Consider the following 7,070-nt stretch of genomic DNA (forward strand, 5'->3'; position numbering starts at 1 on the left):
TTCGAGAACAGTTACTGTCTTCATATATATATAGTTAAAAGGCTACCCAGCCACTGACCTTCGTCTGTGCGAATGCGAACCAAAATCTTACGGGAATCGCCAAAGCGTGTGCGAGTGATGAGTGAATGGGCAAATGTCCATAAGGTACATTACATATGTAGAATTGTGGACAGTTGGGAATGTGAGTCTCGCGGGAAGCGTGCAAGGGATAAGTCCCTGCAGTTGCACTATTCATCTGTGTCCTCGGTGGCTCAGATGGATAGAGCGTCTGCCATGTAAGCAGGAGATCCCGGGTTCGAGTCCCGGTCGGGGCGCACATTTTCAGTTGTCCACATTGAGGTATATCAACAACACCTGTCGGCAGCTGAGGGTTTCAGTTAGTCATCATTTATTCCAGGGAAAAGCTGCATGGTCATCAACAGTATTCTGTTCTTTTGAGAACAGTTACTGTCTTCATAAATAACATTACATTAGTTGTAAGTTACTTAAAACTATGAGCTTGACATACTTATGAAGCACTTTTCATATAGATATAATACTTGTCTAGGGAATAAAAAAGGGTTTTCAATTAGATTCTTTTTAGCTGATCTTTTAATTTGTTAGTAGAAAGGGTTGTGAGAGTTTTTGGTAGGGCATTGGCTAGCTTCAGCCCAGCATGAAGTGCGTTTTTTTCATATAAAGCTGTTCTGTGGCTATTTACATGGTATCTGAACTTTTGCCTTGTATCGTACTGGTCCAGGTCACAGTTGAAATTTAGATTTACTGTTTTCAGAAGCAATATAACTTTCAATATGTATACATCTATAATGGTAAGCACACCTAATTTTGGGAACAGATTCCAACATGATTCTTGAGGTTTGGCACCACAAATAATTCTGATAACTTTTTTCTGTAGTATTAATAATGTGCTTAGGTTGGCTTGAGTTGTTGCACCCCATATTTCTACAGCATAGTTTAAATTTGATGAGAATAAGCAGTCCTTATAATATTTGCTAATCATATTTATAGCAAACACATTCTTAGACAGCTTACATGCTAAGGCATCAATACGCATGTCCCATTTGAGGCTGTCCTGGATTAAATTCCCAAGAACTTTGTCCATTTTTCCGTTTTTACAATGTCATTTCCTATGGATAATTTCATGTCAAATTCTATTTGTTTCCTTGTGTTAAATTCCATCATTACAGTCTTTCAAGCACTTACATTTAGATGGCTTTCATTAAAATACTTGACTATTTCATTAGTTACACTGTTGCACAGTACCTCCAGACCCTCATAGTCTTTGTGTTTACACACTACTGTTGTGTGATCTGCATACAATATTTTTGTACAGTTAGGAGAACAATACTATGTATCATTAACAAAAATCAAGAAAAAAGGGGTCCCAAGACAGAACATTGAGGAACTCCATATTTGATATCAGTAATTTTAGATTTGTAAGACCCACTGTTTGTTTTAAGCAAGACAAATTGTTTTCTATTGCTCATATACGATTTTATTAGGTCATAGCCAGTTCCTCTGATACCTAGGTTCCACAGCTTGTCAAGTAATATGGTGATGTTGACACAATCAAAAGCTTTTTCTAGATCAAGGAACACTCGAGTTACATACTCCTTGTTCTCTATGGCTGTTATTATTTTGTCTGTTAATTGTACTGCTGCTACTGATGTTGACTTGTTTTTCATAAAGCCATTCTGATTTTCAAATATTAAATTGTGTTGACTCAGGAATGTCATTAGTCTAGTATAAATAACTTTTTCAACTACCTTAGAAAATGCAGGTAAGATTTTCTTGTAAATCGGGGTTACTTGTGCTGTCTTTAGACTATCTGGGAAACAACCTGATGCAATTACATCATTTACTGCTGTGGCCATGGCATCAGATATGTTGTCTATGCATCTTTTCACTGTACTGATAGACAATCCATCATAGCCTGCTGATTTTGTATTTTTTAATGACATTACTATGTTTTTGACTTCCTTGCTGTTGATTGGGGCCAAGAATATGCTTTGTTTGATTGGAATGCCCCTATATCTATGCTGAAGATTCTTAAAATGGTCATTGACAGATTTTCCAACAGAAGAAAAGTACTCATTAAAAACATTTGCAATCTGAAATTGACATTTCATGATATGCCCTTTATGGTTTATAGTAAAATCACTTGTTGATCAGTCCTTACAATCCCTAAAGCTATTTATTATTTTCCAAGCAGCTAAACCTGTGTTAGTAGAGTTTCTTAACATTGTGGCTACATATTTACTTTTAGTTTCTAGCAGAAGATCTTTATAGTAATCCTGATAGTTCTTAAATTCTACCTTTAGTCTATTATTATTGTTATTATTTATCATTGCATATTGTAAAAGTCTAAGTTTCTCTCTTGCTGTTTTTACTTCATGATTTATCCAGTTATTTTTTGTATCTTTCTGCAGTCATTTACTGTAAAGGTCATTTCTGGGCATGAGATATTGAAGCAATAATAAAAATCTGATGAAAAATCACTGAAAGTAAAGCCGTTTTTTTCACCCCATTGTAAGCTTTTCAGCAAATTGTTGAAATCTTTGACATTGTCGTCATTGGTGATTCTTTTTGTCACATATTGTTTCTCTTTTCTATTGACATAAAGATTTTCAGCTTCTATCAATACCTGTATTGCGTGGTGATCAGAAATGGCAAGCTTCAGAACTGATGCACTGCATGTAAAGTGGGACATGTTAGTTATAATGTTGTTGTTTATCAGAAATGTTAAGTTAAATTGAGCTAGTATTAGCATTAGTTTTTTAGATACAGAGTCATTGGACAGCAAGTCAGTGTTTATATCTCCAGTTAGTATTATGTTAACCCAGCCATTTTTATTGCAGTGTTTGCTGTCAATGTCAAAAAGCAGGTCATTAAGAACATGAAAGAAACTATCTAGGCTACCAGATGGAGGTCTGTATAGGCCTATAATAATTAAGTTCTCTTTCCCCACTTATAATTAATTGCTGCTAGTTCTATTACACCCTCAATGCTGAAAGCACTTACATCTATTACCCTATAATTACTACCACTGGCTGCAAAGATAGCTACCCCACCACCACGTTTCTCTTTTCTACTGAAGGCAGAGCAAAAGATCATGGAAAGTGGCTTACATACACTAATTACCTCATCTGTGTACCAGTGTTCACTTATAACTAAAACATCAGGGTTATCAATTGCTCTAATGGAATCCAACTTGTTGTGCTTATTGTTAAGACTTTGAAAGTTCTGCTGAATTAATTTGAAAGTGAGTTTGGATTGTTGAAATGCTTGATGGACGTGTCAACCTACCAGACTGGTTGTTTTTAAGAGTACAAGGGTTCTGCTGTATGATATTAGGGCTAAGTTTCTCCTGCAGGACCATACAGAGTTAGAGCTACCAGGCTGTCCAACAGGATTTACAAGTTTCCCTGGCTTCTCAGCTGTAGCTCTGTGTGCCAGTCTGAGATGCCATTAAAATTTAAATATACTAAGTGATGTATTTACAACAACTTTGTTGACTTTTTACTTGCAAATCTATATTTATATCCATGTGTACCAACAGTCCACAGCCAATATTAATGGTATGAAAAATGGTGTGATTACTGCAGGGTTAAAGAAACTTCCTCAGAAAATAAGGCACAGAAAGAACAATAAGTTTTTTGGAAGTGCAACACACAAAGTTTTGAATTTATTACCTAAAAATGTTAAAAAGTCAAAAGAAAAAGGTTCAGTGCTTTCTACTGCACACTAAATTCGTACTTAATCAAGCATTTTGATATCTCACAGAATATGCAGATTATCTTCTTCTTCTTCAGCTACTCAAAGAAATTAATTTCAGTGAGATACAAAATGTTATAAAATATTTTGAATTCTATGTAAATGAAGACGAACAGTGGAAACTATGATGGAACATTAATAACATTAGGAGAAGGATGGACTGATATTCACAGTAAAGATGATATGGACCAGTCACAGCTGCTGGAGATGGTGATAATGTGAGATGTGCTTGACTGTATGAATGTATTAGCCTTTTGTTTCTGAAGAAGGCTTTACCTAAAAGCTGAATGTGTAACAAGCTTTTTGTTGTGCCTGTCCACAACTCAATATATCACCTTTAAAATGGTGGCAATGTATCCTTTCCCTAATATTTCTGGAAATGAGTTATGCGATGGGTTCTGCAGTGGCAGAGAAATTTTAAGTGGTAAAGTCAATCTTGCTGGTAATACTTGTGAGAAATGGGTATCTGTGTTTTGTGATTCTAAATGCAAGGGAATTAGTTTACCAATATAAAATCCGTACAAAACCCTGTTTTTTGTTATGAGTATCCTAGGATCCAATTCCCTAACAAAAAGAATGTGTACAATTATGAATAAGTGGACTGATGTGAGAAACAAAATTTCTGTTGTATTCATTAAAGCTAAACTGCAAATTTCATCATATTTCAATCAAATTTGTAAATAATTTTTCAAATATGTTAAGTCTCTTTGTGAATGCAAATCAGATTTTAAATATTTTTAACCCTATTTGTGTATGCAGTTGTTGATTTTAAGTGTGTGACAATTAAAAATCTACTGGACTCATCAAAACTGAAAACTAAAATACTATAGAAAATGATGATAGTGTAGTGCTACATTTTACATCGTGTAAAATGTTAGTAGCTTCCAGAATATCTCTTATTTTCAGTCAGAAAACCTGCAACCCTATCTATGCCAGACCAAAGTTTGTGGAAAATGGGGTTTGAAAGAACACAGGAACCACAGAGGACTGCCTTTTTCTTACAACAGTTAGGTACTGAAGTAAATTTATTGAAATGTTTGTAGGACAGCATTCTCAAAAGGAAATGAAAAGCGGTTTATAATGTTACTTGTTTGAACTTTTAAAAATTTCTTTGTTTAAAGAAAAAACTGAAGCTGCTGCTGAATAAACAGGTAATCCAGTATTGAGTCTGAGTTCAATAGAGAAATGAAACTATTTGAAATACTTTGTGTAAGAGTGTAATTTTGTGTTTTGAAAATTTGTACTTTGCAAGTTGTAGAGAGATAATCAGCTTGGCCCATAATGTTTGTGTTGAAACAAAATATATATGATGACTACTGGATAGTATGGATACGCAATTCAGAAATGAATGTTTTGCTTCCAGTCATAAAATTTCATTTTCTGAAAAAAATGTAATTTTTGTGAATATTGTTATACATTATAGCTGAGCATTCTTTCCATGTAAAATAATTGATTACTCACTCCATGTTTATTTGTAAAGCATTATAGTTCACAAAGTACCCTAATGATATTTAACTACAAAGGAACAGTTAGTTTGCCTGGAAACCATTTTGAAGAATTGCAAGAATGTTATCATACATAGGTGATATAAAAATAAAGAAAACTGCCATACTATGTTTCCTATCATTCCATAATGTTGTATAGAACTATTTTCTGGGGTAACTCACCAAACCAAGCAAAAGTTTTTTGAGCCCAATAATATGCAATATGAATTATTTGTGGTGTGAACTCAAGAATGGCCTGCTGTGTAATGCACTGGGGATACTAATCACTGCTTCCCAATATACACTCCTGGAAATTGAAATAAGAACACCGTGAATTCATTGTCCCAGGAAGGGGAAACTTTATTGACACATTCCTGGGGTCAGATGCATCACATGATCACACTGACAGAACCACAGGCACATAGACACAGGCAACAGAGCATGCACAATGTCGGCACTAGTACAGTGTATATCCACCTTTCGCAGCAATACAGGCTGCTATTCTCCCATGGAGACGATCGTAGAGATGCTGGATGTAGTCCTGTGGAACGGCTTGCCATGCCATTTCCACCTGGCGCCTCAGTTGGACCAGCGTTCGTGCTGGACGTGCAGACCGCGTGAGACGACGCTTCATCCAGTCCCAAACATGCTCAATGGGGGACAGATCCGGAGATCTTGCTGGCCAGGGTAGTTGACTTACACCTTCTAGAGCACGTTGGGTGGCACGGGATACGTGCGGACGTGCATTGTCCTGTTGGAACAGCAAGTTCCCTTGCCGGTCTAGGAATGGTAGAACGATGGGTTCGATGACGGTTTGGATGTACCGTGCACTATTCAGTGTCCCCTCGACGATCACCAGTGGTGTACGGCCAGTGTAGGAGATCACTCCCCACACCATGATGCTGGGTGTTGGCCCTGTGTGCCTCGGCCGTATGCAGTCCTGATTGTGGCGCTCACCTGCACGGCGCCAAACACGCATACGACCATCATTGGCACCAAGGCAGAAGCGACTCTCATCGCTGAAGACTACACGTCTCCATTCGTCCCTCCATTCACGCCTGTCGCGACACCACTGGAGGCGGGCTGCACAATGTTGGGGTGTGACCGGAAGACGGCCTAACGGTGTGCGGGACCATAGCCCAGCTTCATGGAGACGGTTGCGAATGATCCTCGCCGATACCCCAGGAGCAACAGTGTCCCTAATTTGCTGGGAAGTGGCGGTGCGGTCCCCTACGGCACTGCGTAGGATCCTACGGTCTTGGCGTGCATCCGTGCGTCGCTGCGGTCCCAGGTCGACGGGCACGTGCACCTTCCGCCGACCACTGGCGACAACATCGATGTACTGTGGAGACCTCACGCCCCACGTGTTGAGCAATTCGGCGGTACGTCCACCCAGCCTCCCGCATGCCCACTGTATGCCCTCGCTCAAAGTCCGTCAACTGCACATACGGTTCACGTCCACGCTGTCGCGGCATGCTACCAGTGTTAAAGACTGCGATGGAGCTCCGTATGCCACGGCAAACTGGCTGACACTGACGGCGGCGGTGCACAAATGCTGCGCAGCTAGCGCCATTCGACGGCCAACACCGCGGTTCCTGGTGTGTCCCCTGTGCCGTGCGTGTGATCATTGCTTGTACAGCCCTCTCGCAGTGTCCGGAGCAAGTATGGTGGGTCTGACACACCGGTGTCAATGTGTTCTTTTTTCCATTTCCAGGAGTGTATTTATTGCTTACTGAAATTTGATATTAAAATATATCTTTTTCTTCAAACCAACAGCTCAGATCATGGAATCAATACTAGAAACAAGAATAA

At 38.8% G+C, this 7,070-nt stretch overlaps 1 non-coding gene across 1 annotated transcript; it reads left to right on the forward strand.

The window, feature by feature from the left end:
* Positions 1-240: 240 nt before the first annotated feature.
* Positions 241-314, forward strand: Trnat-ugu (transfer RNA threonine (anticodon UGU)). The gene has a single exon. It is a non-coding gene; the product is annotated as a tRNA-Thr (tRNA).
* Positions 315-7,070: the final 6,756 nt, after the last annotated feature.

This window comes from Schistocerca serialis, chromosome 5 (genome assembly GCF_023864345.2).
Source record: "Schistocerca serialis cubense isolate TAMUIC-IGC-003099 chromosome 5, iqSchSeri2.2, whole genome shotgun sequence".
Taxonomy (NCBI): Eukaryota; Metazoa; Arthropoda; class Insecta; order Orthoptera; family Acrididae; genus Schistocerca; species Schistocerca serialis.